Here is a 21,543-nt window from a genome sequence, read left to right on the forward strand (position 1 = left end):
TATGACTATAAAAATCCATATTTTTACAGAAGTTATATTTATTTTTAAATATGCAAAGACTTATTAATGGGATAAAAGTGGTGATAGAGTAGCAGCACTTTTAGCCTTGAAAATAAATTATAATACTCTTAATAAGGTGTACTGGAGAAAAGTTTTATTGTGACTTAATTCAGTTCACAAACCTTATTCCAAAGCTCAGTGCTCTAGGTACATCATGGAAGAGTGAACAACATCTCTTTATAATAAATGAAATATAGCCACCTGGTGTCTTGACTACATCAGGATAAAGAAAAAGCCTATGGGATAGCAAAAATCAAGTAACTAGTTTGAAATTGTTTTAGCTCACCCAATAATTATGGCAAAAATTCTATGAAATCAAAATAGTGTAATCATTAGTGTCTTTAATTTATCTAATTTTCTTCTGAAAGAGAAAACAATAAGAATAACAATTGTTTCATCAAACCACTGATGCAAAAGCATTGGAAGATATAAATTTCCTTTAAGTGAGTTGCCAACCCCCTATTGTTTGCTTTGAAACTCTCCCTAACGTATTCATGTGGGAGAATACCCAATTTTCATGGCTTAGTTAATATTATTTTTATGGGATGTATCTTATCTAACTTTTATTGAAACAAATCCTCACATTGGCTAAAGAAATAATTCAAAATTAATATGTTACAGACATCTATTGTAATTGCTATTTATCTTCTCAAAGTAGTATTTCAGTTCATGCCTTATTAGATTGTAGCTATACAATTCTGGATATATACATATATATAGGGTAATATATTGGAGACAACTTGATCCACCTTGGAGGAATAAAAAGAAATATTAATAGAGTAACTACAGAATGAGAATTCATTTTTACTGTTTCCACCTTAATAATCACCTCTAGAGAGCTCTTGGGCCAAGGTCATGGTCTCTTTCTCTTATTCCCTAATTCAGTCATGCTGCTTTGGTTCTGTGCAGTTTTCAGCAAGCTTTGCACAGAATAAACTGAATGCACCTTGCCTGAATTTCATCCCTGCACCTTTCACTTCATGTCCCAGGGCTTCTCTGAAGACACAGCACAGGGAGCCAGCTGGGAAGCCAGCAGGAATCCCTTGATTCTTATGAATGCGCCACTTGGAAGTGTGAGAGAGTTAATGCTCCACCGAGCAACACTTTATGGGAAATAGAGGCCAACAGATAAATGCTTTCTTTATTTGTCCCCTGGGTGAATAATTCGGATGTACATTTTATAACGTTTCTCAGAAAAGTTTGGTGCATTGAGTGCTGAGTCATTCCCAGCTGTAGCCATTGTCAAAACCACCCTTATATTAGTTTTTGCTCTTTTCCTCACTCAAACTCCTTGGCATTCCAAAATAAATTACCTGATTCTAGATCTTGGTTTTAGGCTCTGCTTTTGGTGAGAGAGTTTGTACAGTAAGTAGCCCTAGAAAGCATACTCACAAGATAGAATATGGGGGCTGTGTTACTTATTAGTTATCTGCCAACAGGGGCATATTACTAATTTTAAGTAATTAGTATGACAGCACCACCATATGAGAGTTTACATAATTCTAAAACAGGTGTCTAAATTATAATAAAAGAGGGTCTATAATATACACAAGACTACAGGACCTACTAGTTTTCCCACATATCTTGCCATTCAGAAACTCTAAACCAATGGAGCAATAGATTTTTCTTTAAAGTTTCAGCTAAGGTGCCAGCTCAGAGACTACTACTGAGGGCTGGAGTTCTATTATCCAAGATATGGCAGAGATGTTGGGAACCATCTCTGCTCAGCTGGGAACCAAGAAGTGGGAGTAAGATGGGCCCCATAAATCCTGACTTCTATTGACCCACACTTACAACAACTGTAGCCCCCAAAGGGCAAGGAAATTGAGGGAATGCTTGCAGGGTGACATTTTCAGTTACAACACCAGACAAAAACAAAACAAAAAAAAACATGACCATACAATAGGGGATCAAGAAATCTGGAATGCATGGTAGGGAAAGATAGGAAGAAAATGGTAAATATCAGTTAACTACTCAGGGTAAGATGGAGGAGCAGGAACTATAATTAGTCTTAATAATTATCTTTTATGAAACCATACATTTTGGATCAAGCTGGAGGGAACTATAGTATAGATTAGAGTTAATGACAAATATACATATATCTCTATATCTGAGTGGGGCTCAGATGAATTATGTAGAATACTTCTTTAAAGCCCATCAGTAAATGAGTGGATGAAAAACTGGTACATTTACACAGTGGAATACTGCACCAAAATAAAGAAGGAACTCTTACCCTTTGGGACAGCATGGATGAACCTGGAAACATTATGCTAAGTGAAATAAGCCAGGCAGTGAAAGACAAATACCATATGATCTCATTTTTAACTAGAACTTAATCAACAAAATGAATAAGCAAGCAAAATATAACCAGAGATACTGAAATAAAGAACAAACTGACAGGAACCAGAGGGGTGGGAAAGGGGAATAATGGGGAAAGAAAGGAAAGAGTCATCAAGGAACATGTATAAAGGACTCATGGACAAAGCCAAAAGGTGGGTAGGATTGAGGGTGGGATGTGGGGGTGGGTGGGACTGGGGAAAGTGGTGGTGAGAAAATGTAGACAACTATATTCAAAGTTAATTTAAAAATTATTAAAAATAAAGGAAAACATTTCAAATCTTTTTGGCTTCATCTAATATACTGGCATAACTGTGGGTAATATACCTGAGAGTTTCTCACGTCTAGCACATACTCTGCACCTCTGATTTTTGCCATATTTTGTCTTGGATCCTTTGACATGAGAACTTGTAGGAACCTCATGCTTGTCACATGTGTTCAATTTGAAAGTCTTAAAGAGCTGATGTCTAACGGAACAATCTTTTATTCCATGAAGGGAGAGAGAGACAAATAAATGTTTCCCTTCCCCATCTTTGGAGGGCATGGTTCTGAGATACTTTTCCTAATGCTCCTGAGCAGGCCCCAGCAGTACTGAGAATTAGTCACATAGATCATGATGGCTAACTCGATAATGAACCATGCATTAGCTTCTTCTCTGTGTCCCTCCTCCAGCCCCACATTTCTTTACAAACATGCTTTTGTCTTAGACATTGTGATAGGGGTATCTAGGAAAGAAAACATATGATTGCAAATCCCTCTGATGTTAGAAGGGAAAAAGGCACAGCTATATCCAGGCAAAGTTTTAAAATAGAAGAATTTGTCTTTCATGTTTGCTCATTTTCCTCTTAAGAATCTTTCTGTACTTATTACTGTGCAGGTCTCTCATGTTCTCTGTATTTCATTTTCTATTTAAAATAATTTGTTTTTAATGACATGGTGAGTTAAAAGTGAAAAAAATTAACTGAGTTGTCCAAATATGTAAATCAGTAATAGCAGTGTATCATTTCACCAAGGTATATTTTGCCTTTTAATAACAAATAGCCGCTAACCTAAAACATGAATTAAATGTTGGATTGTGAAGGCATTCTGATTGTTTGTGAAGAATGTAGTTTTGGAGAAAAGATGTCTGTGTGTCATTTAAATCATTTTTGCTGTGAAAAAATGAGCACAAACAGGATAAATGAGTAATAATTGATCTTTCTTGAATATTTGTATTCATATTTATTGTTAACAAAATTTGATAATGATTACATAGATTTCAAAGTTAAGTTAAATTTTTGTCCAATTTTCAAAACTAACAGGGATAGAATTTGAGTTGTAGAGTAATTTATTACTGATTTATTACAAATTTAAATTTCTGATTTAAATTTGATGTAACAATGTACATTTTGCAATGTATTTGGGGGAGCATTTAAAAATTAATGTTATTACTAAAAATTTCGTGGCTAAAAGAAATAAATGGAAAATCCTGCAACAATGTCTTTTGGATTGATTTTATCAAAGGTGCTTTATCAAACTTTTTTTTTTAAATCTTTATTGGGGAAGGGAAGGAGAGAGGGAGAGAAACATTAATGTATGGTTGCCTTTCATGCATCCCCTGCTGGGAACTGGCCTGCAGGGAACCAGCTGGCAACCCAGGCATGTGCCCTGACTGGGAATCGAACCGTGATTGCCTGTTTCGCAGGCCCGCGCTCAATCCACTGAGCTACACCAGCCAGGGCTGCTTTATCAAACTTTTTAACAGCAGTGTTACTGAGATGTAAATGACTTAGCTATTAGCACTATATTTTGTAGAAAATAATATACAGGCCAATCTGAAAAATGAAATAATTTTATCATATTTCACAAATGGTTCTCTAACACCTACCTATAACTTAACATTGATGTAACAGATTTCATTTCTGTGTTTGTCCAAACTAAAATATTAAATTAGTCACTGAAATAGAAACATATTTGTTTTCTAAATTTTATATTGGCAATTTTCGCTCTGATTTGGTAAAGCTATAAAAGTCTATTTAATTCTCTGAGTGGTCTCTGTTTAACAGTAACTGTATCTACTACAATGCTTTTGTTCTAACTTTAATCATTAAAACTATAAGTACAGTGCTGCACAAACATTTGTGTGGTTTCTTCAATTTGCCTGTACTCTTTACATAGTTAATTTTTATAATACAGAAAAATTAAGTCAGAAAAACTAAGAATGTGAAAATAAAGTATCTGTGTTTGTTCAGCATAATGAGAGTAATTGGTAGAGAACATTCTCTTCCATTCACTTCATTTTTATGATCACTCATAGCCAAATAATTGGGCTGAACTTTGTAGATGCAAGAGTCTTGCCTCTAAACATGTAAAAATGACATCAGTGAAATGGTTTGTAACAGAGAAGTGAATAACTTTCACGAAACATAAATAAAGAAGCATAAAGGAAGAGAAGTAAACTACAATTGGTTCACACTTGAGGCTATGGGATGCACCATCTATTTTATTTTCAGTGGTCTAAATTTTTTTCCATTTGTTAGGTCTAGGTTCTTGAAGCTGTGGGAATTTTCAGCTAACATTAGTTTAGCACTTCATATTTTTCAGGTGTCTTTAGATATTTTGTATAATTTTTCAAAAAGTACAATAATTACATGGTATAATTATGAAAGTTGAGAATCAACTAGAATATGTGACTATACAAAAGGACTCAGTTATTCACTAACTGGATAGAGGATAACTTAAGCTCAATGTCTTTGGTTATTTATGTCATTTGCTTCCTCCTGGTTTATGACTAGAGTCATTAAAAAAATCTCTTATTTCCAATGCTTACCATTGTCCTTTTATGAATGCAAAATAAAAAGTTGGATATAGTTTAACCTACTGAAGAGCTATCTGTATTACTCTATGCATCTTTTTGCTTAGAAAGTTAAGGAAACCTAGAATTGGCAACTTAATATTTCGGTAGTCTAAAAATTGCTAAATCGATGGGTAAAATAAAGAGACCAGTTATCGTCGAGAGGAGCTGATTCCCTGGTGAGACTAAAATGACCTGAGCCTTTTCAAAATGCATAAACAAACAGGAGTTAAGATATCATGATTCATTTATTATATGATCATGCTGAAGAAATGTGAATAGAATGGAGATATATATGATTAATAATCATAACACATGAGATGGTTTGATATAACTTGGAACTGAAACAACAATAAGAAAACCAAATGTCAAGACACAAAAAGACCAGCTAACTACCTCATTTATTAGTAGCTTCATCCTTATAATTCTTCAGGACAAAAAACTTGGAGTGATATTTAACTCTGATCTTTCTCTCAGAACTTGAATGCCATGTCTTATCCGATCCTGTAACTTTGTCTTCACAACGAATGTGGAATCCATCTGCTCTTCATCTCCACTGTCACTACTCTGATCCCCAACTCCAGCATGACTTGCTTGGATTCTGCAGCCATCTGTCACTGTTTCTCTGTTTCAGACCTTGTCCCCTTCAGTCTATTCTAAACCATGGAAGCTTTTAAAAATATATCAGATAATGTTACTTCAGATCAAAACCTTCAGATGATGTCTTATCTCACTCAGCCAAATTCATAAAATTGGTTATGAGGCCCTAGATGATATGGCTTATTGCCCCCCCCCCCCCCCCGCCCAAAGCTCTCTCTCCAGCACCCAGGTGTGTGCCCTGACGGGAATCAACCGCTCTTGGTTCAAAGTCATCCCTTCTGTTCAACTCTCTGTTCACTGAATTCCACCATTCTGTTCTCTTCTCCTCTGGACATATCTGGACAGTACCCTCCTCAGAACCCTAGGGTTTGCTGTTTTCTTTGCCTGGAATCTTCGTCACTCTTGGGATTTATGACCCCAAATTCTCTTGATCTTTATGTAAATGCTACATTATCATTAAGATTTGTCTTTATTAAAATTGCAATGCCTCGCTTCAACTCTGCTGATTCTTTTTCCTTTATTATCCTTCATCATCACTAGCTCATATATAATATACCTTTTACTCATTCATTTTATTTAAGTATATTTCCTTTTAAAAAGTGAATGTAAGAAAATTTTGTTTCTTCAATGCCATGTTTACTATCTGGCATATAGTAGGTGCTCAATAAATATTTGTTAAGTGAAAGAATGGATTGCATAAGGAAAAAGACTTCAAAATATTTTGAGGGTAGAACCTTGTCCTCCTGACAGAGCACTTAGAGATTATGAAATCCTGAATGAATTCTTCAATAAAACTATATCCCCTTTTTGTGAGTGAAGCATCTATAGACTACTCTGCAGTGAGGTCTTCTTTTAATAGCTGAATTTATTAGCTTACTTTCCTAATCATCATCGCCTTGTTCTTAATGTGATGAGCCACACTATCACTACCTGTCACTTCATAGTAATAATGTGGATGTGAAGAGTGAAAAATTGAACTGGTAAAATGATAACTGCAAAGAACTATTCATCTCTAAGCATCTGAAACAATGACATCTGGATCAAACTTTAGAATTTCTAATTGTGTAGCCTTGTAAAAAGCATAGAAATTCTTTGACACTTTTGTTTTTTATGCTATACAATGGGAATGTTGCTCTATTTTATGGGATTTTTGGCAGCATTAAAGGAAGAGAGGAGGGAGAGAAGGAAAGAAAGAGTAAAGAAGAGAAAGAAAAAGAAAAGAAAGTTGTAAAACTATGTGTGGGGGCAACTTTCCTCACAAGTCCCCCCTAGTATCATGGATGAGAGTAATCACGACTGAGACATGATGTGAGCTGCCTGGGGAGAAGTGGCCATTTTCCCAGAGGAAAAAGGCCATGAGCAGTGGCCAGTTTCTCAGGGGAAAAAGGCCAGCAGCAGCCAGTTTCTCTGAGGAGAAAAAGGCCTTGAGTTTCTTCCTCCAGGGCCTTTTATTGGGTTGTGGCACACAGGAATATACACAGGCAAGGATCAAACAGTAGATAACATTTCAAAGAAGTCTGAGGGCTTAGTATGAGTCAGAGTCAATCAGGAACAGAATTTTAGGGTTTCCTGCTTGAACCCTCAACATATGAATGAAAACACTCTTAGCAGAGCAGATTTCACAGGTTTATCAGGAAATCTTTGTGATGCCAGATTTTTCCCCAGAACACGCTCTAGCAAGGCAAGGAGCTATACCTCTTCCCATCAGGTATTCAGGCTTAAGGGGATTAGAGCCAGGAAGTACTTCTCCCAGAGAACATGGGGACTCAGGCTATGTCAAAGCGGGGGGCGGCAAGAGCCCATTGCTCTTTGTTGCAGGACCCCCCACAGTCCTTCCATGAAGGCCTCCCAAGTGATTGAGTCTGACTTAGGTTGCCCCCCGCTATGAGGGGTCTTACCCGTCATTGACTTCCAACCAAGCTTTGGGGACAGGGAGAGGAAACTGAAGCAGCATTTGCTACCGGAGATAAGCATTGTCTCCTGCGGCTTGCATTCCAAAGGTTGTCCCTCGTCCTTAGCCACAAGGGGTGGAGATACAATTCCTAGAACCAGGCAGAGCGGTCTACAACAGCTATGACTATTTATAGCAACTGGGTTTGGGGCACCATTTTTGGGTTTTGGAGAATATGCCGGGATCATACACTCTCTGCAAATTAGTGTAAAACATGCCTTATGTTGCACTGCATTATATTTTCACAGCAGCAGTAATTCAATTGCATTTAGCAACCCAACAATAACTTTTGTTATTAGAACACTTTGTAGTCATAAGTACAGTCTTCTGTACATAGCAGACTTTTCTTATCTATGGTGTTTTCTGTGGTCAAGCAAGGTCCAAAAATATTAAATGGAGTATTTCAGAAATAAACAGTTTATAAGTTTTAAATCACACACCACTTTGAGTAACCTGATGAAATCTCATGTCACAACACTCCCATTAGTTATTTACTAGCCATCATGATTATCAGATGAACTGTCTTGGTATCTCAGTGCTTGCGTTCAAGGGACCCTTATTTTACTTAATAATAGCCTCAATGTGCAAGAGGGGTGATGCTGGAAATTCAGCTATGCCAAAGCCATAAAGTATCTGTATATATAGGAAACTGTGTAGTGTATGAAGGGTTCAATGCTGTCTGTGGTTGCAGGCATCTGCTGCAAATCTTGGGATATATTCCCTATAAGTAAGTGGGAACTATAACAGTTACAAAGTCTATTATACTCTGTTCTCACTTGCTTTTCTGCACACATTCAATAAATTCCTTCAATGTTTCCTCTAGTCAGTATTTTCATGTTGATTACCATGCCTTGAAATATTTCCAACATTTCAACTGCGTATGGGACCCAAGGATCTTAAAGCCAATTTATTTCCAGAGAAGCATCCCAACATTGTACAGGAAAGCCCGCTCAAATGGAGTTTTGATGATTTTTATATGTCTTAAGGAACTTAAATACTTTATGAGAAAATTGTACCATGAAACTTGGGTACTCTTCTCTACTGTTTATGAAAAATTTTCTCTCTAAATCAGTTTTGTTTTTTGATCATAACAAATTGGATTTTATAGTGATCTCCAAGTTTTAGTCTTATTTGAAAGAACATTTGGACTTAAGCTTTTTATAGAGAAGCTTCCAAAGAGCATTAAAGTGAATGTGAAATAGTAAAATCATTGTTAGTTCCTATCAGTGAGCAAGTATTATTTCAGCTTTGATTCTTCCCACACATTTTTTCGGCCCATGATTAAGGTTGTCTTTTTTTATTTTGAGAGGAAGACATATATTTCCCTTCCATAATCCCTGACTGCCTCCCAAGTGCTGAATACAAGGTCTAAAACAACTCTTGTTGTCTTTGAAAATCATCTCCATATTTTTTCTACTATTTAACGTTCAGGATCTTGTCAGGCATTGAAAACATTAATGTTAAATATTGTTTCTTTATATCCTGTCATAACATTAGCTTCCTGTAAATATCATGTGGATGTTTTATTTTAATCACTATTTTATTTTTTGAATAATATGTTTTATTGTTTATGCCATTACAGTTGTCCCATTTCCCCCTTTCATTCTCCCCCATGCTGCACACTCCCTCACGTCCACATTTCCTCCCTTTAGGTCATGTCCATGTGTCATAAGTTCTTCAGCTTCTACATTTCCCACACTACTCTTGCCCCCCCCCGTCTATTTTCTCCCCACTGTCTATGCTACTTATTCTCTGTACCTTCTCCTCCTCTCTCCTCTTCCCACTCCCCTGTTGCTAACCCTCCACATGATCTCAATTTCTGTGGCTCCTCTCCTGTTTTAGCTGTCTGCTTAGGTGTGGTTGTTAATTACCATTAGTATGCTGTTCTTTGCTTGTTCATCTTTGTTATCTTCTTTTTCTAAGATAAGTCCCTTTAACATTTCATATAATAAGGGCTTGGTGATGATGAACTCCTTTAACTTGACCTTATCTGAGAAGCACTTTATCTGCCCTTCCATTCTAAATAAAAGCTTTGCTGGATAGATCAATCTTGGTTGTAGGTCTTTGGATTTCATGACTTGGAATACTTCTTTCCAGCCCCTTCTTGCCTGTAAGGTCTCTTTTGAGAAATCAGCTGACAGTCTGATGGGAACTCCCTTGTAGCTGACTGTCCCCTTATCTCTTGCTGCTTCTAGGATTCTCTCCTTCATTTTAATCTTGGCTAATGTAATTATGATGTGCCTTGGTATGTTCCTCTTTGAGTCTACCTTCTTTGGGACTCTCTGAGCTTCCTGGATTTCCTGGAAGTCTATTTCCTTTCCCAGATTGGGCAAGTTCTCCTTTATTATTTGTTCAGATAAGTTTTCCATTTGTTGCTCTTCCTCTTCCCCTTCTGGTGCCCCTATAATTCGGATGTTGGAACATTTAAAGATGTTCTGGAGGTTCCTAAGTCTCTCCTCATTTTTTTGAATTCTTGTTTCTTCATTCTCTTCTCCTTGGTTGTTTCTTTCTTCCTTCTGGTCCACTCTATTGATTTTAGTCCCAGTTTTGTTTCCATCACTTTTGGTTCCCTGTGCATTTTCCTTCATTTCACTTAGTGTAGCCTTCATTTTTTTATCTAATTTTTGACCAAATTCAACCAGTTTTGGGAGCATCCTGATCACCAGTGTTTTGAACTGTGCATCTGATAGGTTGGCTATCTATTGGTCGCTTAAAAGTATTGGCTCTGGGGCTTTGTTTTCTTCTTCTATTCGAGCCGTAATTTTTTGGACAGGTCCCATCTGTTACATATGAGGGGCAAAACCTTAGGTGTTCACCAGGGTGGGGCAACCCAGTGGCTGGATTGTGACGCTGTATGTGGGGGCAGAGTTAGAGAGAGAACAATGGTGCTTGCTCCGCTCTCTCTCTCAGATTTCAGTATTCTCTGCCGCTTCCCACAAGCAAATTGGGCTCTATTGGTGCTGGTTCCCGGATGGGTAGGCTTGTGTACATTCTAGGACCCTGTCAGTCTCTCCAACAAACTCTCCTATGAGGCTAGGAACCTCTCCCTGCACCTTTTCAATTGGTGCTTTAAGGCTTTATTTCTTGGCTCTGAAGCCCTGGGTTGTGTGGTCTGTCTCCCTGCCTGTTTTTGCCTAGTTTATCTGCATGCAAATGTGTGACCAGGGTCAGCCCCACACCACCTGCACTCCCGGATCCTCCAACCACTGCCTTTTCCTGCTGCGATCCCTGTCTGCCAGCCTCCCCTCTTACCAGTCTAGTTGAATGGTTGTCGGATTTGTGTACAGTTCAATTTTCTGTCTGTTTTGGTTGTGTTTTCGTTTCTAAATCTTTGTTGTCCTTCATTTTGGTTGTGCAAGGAGGTACAGTTTTTCCACCTATGCCTCCATCTTGGCTGGAAGTCTAATCACTATTTTCTAACTACTTCCTAATTACTTTGACTCCACGAATTACACCTATGGTGGTAAGCCTAACCTGGTTACCCTCTAGTATGACTATAAATCAGAAGTCTTAAGTTTCAGCTCCCCACTTGCTGAAAACTGTTTTCCCATCCAGACTTCTCATACTATAACATACAATACAACCACCACATGAAATTCTGTACATCTTCATTTCATTGATCCTATTATCTTCTCAGGGTATAAGAGGGACTTTCTTATTTCAGTTTTCTAGATTGCTTAAGACCTGTGATTTACCACCTGAAGCACAAGCACGATCTCACTCATCATGTTCAAACCTCTCCTCTGTCCCTTCTGCTATACCCATCTAACTGGGGTGGGGAGTTTAGGGGGTTGAGAGAGAGAGAGAAGAAAAGAAAAGAAAAAAGGGGTGAGCAATGGACAAAAGGCAGGACAACTATAACTGAGCAACAACAAATAAAAAAATAAGCCCTGGCTGGTGTGGCTCAGTGCATTGAGCACTGCCTGCTAACCAAAGGGTCACTGGTTCAATTCCCAGTCAGGGCACGTGCCTAGGTTGTGGGGTAGGTCAGGTCCCCAGTAGGGGGTGCATGAGAGGCAACCACACACTGATGTTTCTCTCCTTCTCTTTCTCCCTCCTTTCCCCTCTGTCTAAAAATAAATAAATAAATAAATAAATAAATAAATAAATAAATAAAGTCGATTAAAATATTTGAAAAAAATATAAAATTAAAAAATAAAAATAAAGGAGCTATGCTACCTGGAATCAATCTTTAAAGTTTTTAAAAAATTATCTCCATTTTTGGACATAACTATTATTTAAGGTATACAACAGTGATTAGACATTTACATAATTTATGAAGTGGTCACCCTGATAAATTTAGTACCCCATACATAGTTATTATAATAGTATTGAATATATTCCCTATGCTGTACTTTATACATCCCCATGAAAGTTTTTATATCTGCTAATCTATACACCTTCAATCAGTCTTAATACTTGTCTTTCCTACTTCTAAATTTCCTAATCTCAAATCAGATTAAATGCCTCAGTTATGTGCACTGTTGCCAATGGAAAACAAGGGAATCCAAGGTCCATTATCCTAAAAGCATTTCCTCTTGTTATTCTTAACTCCATGGTAGACTTACCTACCCAGTCACCTATAGCTAGAATCTGAGGAGGCGATTTAAATCCTCTGAGTCCCAAAACTTTACCTCATTCATGGAATTCTAATAATATTTGTATTCAAGTATTTCTTAAGTTTGTCTTGTATTTTTCCTCCAGGCTTCTACTGCTTGCTATTTCAACTTAACATTATCTTATCTAGGTTATTGTAAAATACTTTGAAGTGATTTCTTTGCCTCTAGTCCTGCTGCTTTATCGCCAAAGCATTTCTAACTATATTACTCGTCTACTTAAAAATGATCAGGCGACTCCTGTATTGCCTCTGAGACTGAGCTAAGAGTGCCTTTTTTTATACCTCCACAATATTTTCATCTGTATCATAGAACCAACTGCATTATATTGTTACTTTATTTTATAGGCTACCTTATTCCCACTAAATATAAGTTCCTTGAAAGCTATAGTTATGTCCACTCAGTTGTATGTTACTAACAGAACTTCTAAAAAAAGTATTGCTTACTAAGTATTTGATAAATAGGATAAATCATGCAGATAACTAAAAGCAAAAATCAACCAATTTTTATAGCAAGGTATAAAACAAAGTGGTGACTCCCAACATTTTAGTAATATCTGTATAAATATAAAAATACAATGCATATTCAAAATATTATGCTCTAGTGCTGAGTACTTAAGCTTATGTATTTTCACATTGCCTGATGGTTTTGTATAGTTCGGGGGTACATTTCACTTTCTTCAACATAAGTAAAACTTGTCACAAAAGTATTCACCTGACCCTAAAATATTTGCTGTGTCAGTTTATATCACTATCAAAAATGTTTATTATGAAAAGAATGCAGTGGCAATGTTTACAAATTCTGAATTTCCATTTTCTTCATGTTTTTTTCATTTTCTATGTAAACACAAACTGGTAATTTCATGGACCCCTCTCATTATCTACCTGCCCCTTACAGGATACAAGGCTCAATGAGTAATTATTGCCTAAGTTAAAGGTGATTATACAATTATAATTTTGCTTCAAAAATCTAACTTCTTGATGGATTCTGAAGAACTGACATGTAGCTTTATTCTAATTCATTACGAATAAGAATAAGAATTAAAATAACTCCTGGCTGGTTCCCAGTGGTGGCTAGCCAGGAATTATTCATCCAGGTCGCAAGACAGGGTCCCTTCTTAATAAAGGGTTAATAGTAAAACCATATGGTAGGTAGCCCATAGACCATCAAAAAGTACAATGCATGTCTAAGTTAGCAGGCAACATCAGGCAGTTATCCACACTCTATACATTCCTTAACCTCCTTTCTGGGGGCATGACGTTAACCTCTGGGTGGTGTCCTGGTTTTTGGGTAGTCAGCCAAGTTGGAGGCTACAGAGAGTTAAATAGTTTCAGAAGGTTAAACAGGGAATCCAACATTTCCTAACACCTTTATTCCTGGAGCCACGTTGCAACTCTGAGTTCCCCCTACAAGTTTCATCTTTTTAATCAATGTCTCCAAACCATTTTGACAACCCCCACTCCAAACCAAAGGACATTTGACAATGTATGGAGACATTTCTGGTTGTCACAACTAGGGGAGGGAGCCCGGAGCTACTGGGCTCTAGTGGGGAGGCCAGAGGTGTTGCAGACATCCATCCTGCCACTCACAGGATGGCCCACAGTAACACCCAAATGCTTGATGAGAAATTCAGCAAAGCTCGAAATGTCAACAGTGCTAGGGCTGGAAAACCTTGGTTAAGACGTTATTTTACATTACAACATATGTGAATAGAGAATGTTATATTTCATTAATGCATTTATTTACCAAACATATAATACTGATTTGTGTCATAGCCCATTGTACTAGGTGCTACTGGGAACAAGAGAATCAGTTCTATAAGAAACCTGCTTTCAGAGAGCTTGTAGTCTAATCTAATAAGTTAAAAGACTTATACATATGTAATTATTATATTTTACTTATCTAATACATACCATGTATAATTTACTTATGTTATAGATCTTACATATACAGACACACATTTATAGGAATATAAATAAGTAATAAAGATAAAATTATAGTTATTAAGGAAGAACACTGAAATTATATAGAAGCTCAAATAATTATTTAAATCTAAGTAAGTATCTACAAAAACTTTGGAAAGAAACTTTACTTTCATTTCTTTTTTTTAAGTGGTTAGTAAGACATGTTAATTCAGGGGTAATTTCCAAACTTGATAATAAAAATGGTGAAATCTCTATTCTTATATTCTTACTTTTTCCTCTATCTCTACTTACATTTCAATTTCATTCATAGTTTTCATACTACTTAAGATGATTAAGTGACAGTCTCAAAAGGATCAGTTTAATTGAAATTATTCAGTAAGTATTATTTTTAAACATACTGTTAGACTCAGGAAATACAACTGTGAATCTTTTGAAAATGTTTAGATATCTATATGTATATATTTACATTCATATCCTTATGTGTATATATTTACATCCATATCCTTATGTGTAAATGTTCATGGAAGCAGAGATGAATGAGCAATTGATTCATTTCACGGGAGAACATGAGAGACAAACACCCAGAAAAGGCGAAATTTGAGCCGGATGTTGTTAAATGAATAGAAATTCAAAGACAAAGGGGAGTAGAGAAGGCACCACAGTATATAAGCAAAAGGAGTGATGTGAATATACATATTTTTTATAATGACACTGGATAAATATCCTGGGATTAGAGCGTAAATGGCCAATGGCCATATTTAATTCAGCCGTATACTTTATGTATGCAATTTGATTAAATATTTAGTTGAAATAACAACAACATAACCCAATACAAATGTGGCATTTTATTGTCTTTCAAAATCAGAAACAGGTAATATCCCATTTAGCACTCCGTTTGATGTGAGTGTATGTGAAGGAGGAGATTGCTTTTCTCTTTTGTTTTTATTATCTTTAATAATGAACTTTTCTACATTTACTTTCTCTGTCTGCCTGTCTCAGACTCCCTTTTAGACTGAGATCCTCCCATGCTTCCTATCAAGTTTCATACTCGATATTTCTTTGTGTGACCTGGGTACAGGCCTGAGAAACAGTGCTGTGTAATCACAGCAAGAGCTAGATTATAGGGAGATGATCAAGGATCTGGCTGCAATAATTGGACAATTTACATTTTGAGTGGTAGAAGTTTGCAGTAAGCTTCATTTTTTATTATTTCTTTTAAAGCTTATCCTCAAAGCATATGGAACATTTATATATCATAGACAATTAGGAGGTGGCCCCAACTCTTGGTTCTTACTTATTCCTCACATTTAATCAGTCATCACATCCTGAAGAGCCTTCCTTCTCAGTCTAATTTACCTGTCTTCCCATTCCCATTGCAAGCTCTCTGTTCATGCTTTCACAGGGGCTTCTCTAACAGTGTGCCACCAGTAACCTGAATTAGGATTTCATGTTTAATGCTGTAGAGGAGATTTAGAGTACAAATTAATCCCTTTGATTCCTTACTTAAAACTTTCCATGGTCCCCAGTGCCTATGGGATAAAATTCAAACTTCCTAGAGAGATGCACAAGGACTTTCAAGTCCTAGTTCTGGCCTTGTCACCAACCACGTGCTTCACTCTTGTCCTAGCAGGAATGCTCTGTGTACCAATGGAACAGAGACAGCTTCTGCATACACCATGCCATTAAAGCTTATAGCAAACAGGCAATCCCTTCAAGGGAAGACTCACAGCCCAGCTGTTACGAGTGTGGGCAGCCTATGGTGACTCAGCAAGACTATGGTACTAGGGCCTGCTCACTTCTACCTAATGCAGGGCTCTCTAACTAGGAATCTTTGCTCCAGAGCTCCATGTTGGGCTGTCCGAGATTTTGTCAGGCTGGTGTTGCAGTCAATTCCCCCTGCTGGATCCTAAATCCCTCCTTTCCTTCCACAAGTCTAACTCTCCAACAGACTGTTTGTACTCTTAACTCCCCCTCAATTTTCATTACCCAGAGGAACCTACTACTACAAGATTCATAGGCCCTATACTGTACAAGGTGTCCTTCAGCTAAGAATACCTACTCACTGCCTTTTTTCATAGAGTTTTATCTTGTTCACTGAGACTTTCCTTTTAAACTGAAGTGCAACGGCTCCTTTTTTCACCTTCATGTTTTCTCTCATTGAACATGTAAGAGAGGACATACAGAGGGTACAGAGACATATGAAAAGATGCTCAGCATTAATAGCCACCAGAGAGAGGCAAATTAAAACCACAATGAGATACCACTTCACACCAGTCAGAATGGCCATCATAAACAAATCAACAAATAAAAAATGTTGGAGAGGTTGTGGAGAAAAGGGAGCCCTAGTGCACTGTTGGTGGAAATGCAGACTGTTGCAGCCACTGTGGAAAACAGTATGGAATTTCCTCAGAAAACTAAAAATAAAACCGCCTTTTGACCCGGCAATTCCACTGCTGGGATTGTACTCTAAGAACCCTGAAGCACCAATCCATAAGAACCTATGCACCCCAATGTTTGTAGCAGCATAATTTACAATAGCCAAGTGCTGGAAGTAACTTAAATGCCCATTGGTGAATGAGTGGATCAGAAAACTATGGTACATTTACACAATAGAATACTAAGCAGCAGAAAGAAAGAAGGATCTCCTACCCTTTGTGACAGCAATGAATAGAACTGAAGAGCATTATGCTGAGTGAAATAAGCCAGGCAGTGAAAGGCAAATACAATATGATCTCACCTTTAAGTGGAATCTAGTCAACAAAACAAACAAGCAAGCAAGATATAACCAGAGACATTGAAATTAAGAATAATTTGAAGCCCTGGCTGGTGTAGCTCAGTGGATTGAGCGCGGGCCTGCAAACCAGACAATCGCGGTTCGATTCCCAGTCAGGGCACATACTGGGGTTGCAGGCCAGTTCCCTGCAGGCCAGTTCCCAGCAGGGGATGCATGAAAGGCAACCATACATTGATGTTTCTCTCCCTCTCTCCCTCCCTTCCCCTCTAAAGATAAATAAATAAATAAATAAATCTAAAAAAAAAAAGAATAATTTGACAGTAACAAAGGGGAAGTGAGCGGGGGTGATGGGAGGAAAGGGAAGAAGGGTTTTCAGGAACAACTATAAAGGACACATGGAGAAAACCAAGGGGGGTGAAATCAGGGAAGGGAGGTGGGAATAGCCGGGGTTGGGGGAAAATGAAGGCAACTGTACTTGAACAACAATAAAGAAGGAAAGAGTTCATTTACTTGTTGTGCTTTCCTAATAACTAGTCTTTCCAAGGACATACTCCAGGCCTGATTAGACTCTCTAACTTGCACAGTAGTGCCTACAGATATATTGACAGATTAATGCAATTACTGATTAAATAGTTTTAATTTATTGTTTATTAAGTAAAATGCCCAGGCTAGGTGCTAAAGATATAGATGTAAAAAAGTAAAATTGTTTTTGCCCTCATTCACTATACATATATATGGGAAAACTAACTACACAGGTATTTATCTTTACTGGAATGACAAATACAAAAGAGAAAGAGGACTATAGGGATATAAAGCAGTATGGACCTGATGTTGTCTGAAGGTTTGGAAAACTGCTTTGAGGGAATGTTATATAATGTGAATTCTGAAGACTGAGTACAAATTAATTAAGTGAAGTAAGAGGGAACATAATAAATGTTTATTGAATGAATAAACTACTGTCATTTATGACTATAAAACTACACTCCAGAGACAAGTACAACAGTTTTTATTAGCCACATCAAATCTTTCTTTCTTTATTGTGACCAATTACATTTAATATATTTTTCCTTCCAAGAAACATCTTTTATTTACATCTTAACTACCATCTCCATGAAACTATTTAAATATACTTATCTAGTTTTAAATTTGAAATCTTATGTATCATAAGCTGATGGTTTGAGAGCCTCTATGAGCCAAATGAAGTCTTAAAATCACTATATTCCATGATTTTTTACATATCAATTACTTTTAAACTCTTTAATAAAACCATCAAAACAAATATTTTTCAACAAGATTGATTCTTATCATGTGTTATTTATAGCAGAAAGTCAAGAATATTTATTCTATATCCTGGAAACAGAATCTTCCATTATAATGGCATTTCTATAAAATATATGAAATAAAATATTTCTTCTAAGCCCCTCCTGCCAGTTTAAAAAAGTTACTCAGTAGCTATTTGTTTAACTGAAGACAAATTAACTACTGAAATGTAATAATAATAATAAATAATAAGAAGAAGACTAATATTGAGGGGGAAAGTTTCTGGAAATTTGAGAGTATAGGTTAAAAGACACCAAATAGCTGGCTGGATCAATATTTTTATTTCAGCACCATGTTGTTGGCTGGCCCCATACAAACACACTCTATTTCTATTGTTTCCATCTTCTCTTCACCCATTAAGCCTCATTAGCCTTGGCATCAGAAAAGGCTACTCCAAAATAAAGCTTAGATCAATCATTCCCCTATAGGCTAAAGCAAGCAAAATCAATCACTGTCCATTCAAGTGGTTCACAGCTGTTGACTTTAGTTTCCTGATCTAGATAGAGGTTACTGTACTGTTAACTGCACTGAACTTGAATGTTTGTGCTTCGGCATATTACTTAGATGTCTTTAGAGAATATACACTGCTATATATACATATTAATTTCTTATGTCTATCAATGAAAGTTGGAGATATTTAACCTATAAAAGGAAGCCTGATAATACTACTACCTTATTTATGAATACCTGTTACATAAAAAGTCCTAATTTTCTGTAGATGTATAGCTCTCAGTTTCAAATTTCATAATATATTGGTTTGTAAAGTTCTATGTATTAATTATTTTTTATCTACATAATGGGAAATTGGTCATAAGCTGTGAGGATACATTTTAAAAACACGTAAAATATATTATTGGTGTTGTTGATACTTATTATTAAAACTTCATTTTTCCAACAATCATAATTATTAAATCTAGTGGTTGATTATTGTTCCAAAAATATTCATCACATAAAAATTGTATAGAATATCTTTCTTTTTTAAAATTTTATTTAGTTATTTTCAAGTATAGTTTTCTATTTCTCCCATCCCACCCCACCCCGCCCTGTGCTCCCCACCTCCCTCCCATTTCCACCCCCCTTAGTTCTTGTCCTTGTGTCCTTTATACTTATTCCTCTAAATCCCTCCCATTTTTTCCCCTTAAATTCCCTCCCCTCTCCCCTCTGGTCACTGTCCCCTTGTTCTCTATTTCAGTGTCTTTGGTTATATTTTGCTTGCTTGTTTGTTTTGTTGTTTAGCTTCCTGTTAAAGGTGAGATCATGTGGTATTTGTCTTTCAACATCTGACTTATTTCACTCAGCATAATGCTTTCCAGTTCCATCCATGATGTTGCAAAGGGTAGTAGCTCCTTCTTTCTCTCTGCTGCATAGAATTCCATTGTGTATATGTACCACAATTTTTTGATCCATTCATTTACTGACAGGCACCTAGGTTGCTTCCAACTCTTGGCTATTGTAAATTGTGCTGCTATGAACATTGTGGTGCATAGGTTCTTTGAAATTGATCTGCTTCTAAGCAAATAACGTATTTGAAAAACAAGTTTTTATCTTGTAATGCCTACTACTTACTATGTGCATTGAAAGATATTCTATGAAATTGATCTAAAACATCAATTTATGCTCTCTGAGCATACTCATTTAACAGATTGGAATAAAAAAACAAGTTAGGAGAAACTGAATGAATTTACCTACATTACAGAACTAGTATGTGGTCTGACAGTCAGGTTGACTTCAAAGGCATGAATATCACAGGTCTTCATTCTGGAAAACAAACAACTAAATAAACAAACCATCACAGCAGCAAGTAAAGCAGAAAAAGAAGGTAGCTGCCCTCATTCCTTAGCAAAAATGAGGTGTTGGCAGACAAAATTGTGCCTATTAAAATCAGAAAAATATACAAATTTGTCTCAAAAATGACATTATAAGGGTACAATTTTATTTTGACAATGTTGACTCACTAAATCTTTGAATGAGAAACTGTTTCTTGAGCTTTAGTTTTGTAGTTCAAACTGCTTTTTCTCCAATATATTTGTTTCTCTGTTTGAATAATGAAATGTCTAAATAATTTCAAGCACTGAAAAGAATCAAAGAAAAGGTGAATGTCCCTGCTGCCTATAGGCCATCGGAAAGCCACAGTAGAGGTGTGGTCTTAGACCGGAAACCAGGAAGCAAGAGTCAATAACAAAACCAAAAATAAGTAAAATTGTAAAGCTGAATTTTCAACTCATGATAAGAATCTTTGCCAGTTACATTATGAAGTTAAAAATGATATTTATCTAATTGACATGAAATCAATAAAAAATATTCAAAATTATCAAGCTAACGGTAACTTTATAATGTTTTGACCCTGTAATATAATTTTCTCTGGGAACACAAGGCAAGAAAAACAATATAAAGTCTGTATGGAGTATATTATTATTGAATATACTGACATTTATCTTATTTACAGATCTTTGGAAATAAACAATTACAAGTTTCAAAAACAAAACAATTTTAAAATAATCTTGAAATGTTTTCTTTGAGCATCCTCATAACCAGTGTTTTGAACTCTGCATCTGACAGATTGCTTATCTCCATTTTGTTTGGCTCTTTTTCTGGTGTTTTGATCTGTTCATTCATTAGGGCCATGTTTCTTTATCTACCCATTTCAGCAGCTCCCTGTGTTTGTGTCTATGTATTGGGTAGATGCTGTGACTCCCTGTCTTGCTAGTGTGGCCTAATGTAGTAAGTGTCCTGCAGGGTCCACTGGTACAGCCTCCCTATTATTACTCAAGCTGGGTACTTGAGGTGTGCCCTCTATGTGGGCTGATAACACCCTTTTCTTATAGTTGAGCCCTGACTGCTGTTGGCAGGCCAATGGGAGGGATTTAGTCAGGCCAGTCAGCTGCAAGGACTGGCTATAACCACTGACCACCAACCTCCACCTTCCATGGAGGATAAGCTGTGTGGGGGCAGGGTGGTGGTGCTCTGATGTGATCTGTAGCTGTCCAGTGGGTGCATAGGCTGTGGGGTTTTCACAGTGGTGCAGGGCAGGGCAAGTCCCCATCTGTGTTCTACCCAGGGCCACTGTGCATGAGCTACAAAGCAATCTGTGGATGGCTGCTAATTCTGCTGGGCTTGGAGGTTCCCTGAAGTAACCAAGCTGTGAACCTAGGCTGGCTGCTGCTAGT

This window comes from Artibeus jamaicensis, unplaced genomic scaffold (genome assembly GCF_021234435.1).
Source record: "Artibeus jamaicensis isolate MK-2021 breed Jamaican fruit bat unplaced genomic scaffold, CSHL_Jam_final scaffold_286, whole genome shotgun sequence".
NCBI classification, from domain to species: Eukaryota; Metazoa; Chordata; class Mammalia; order Chiroptera; family Phyllostomidae; genus Artibeus; species Artibeus jamaicensis.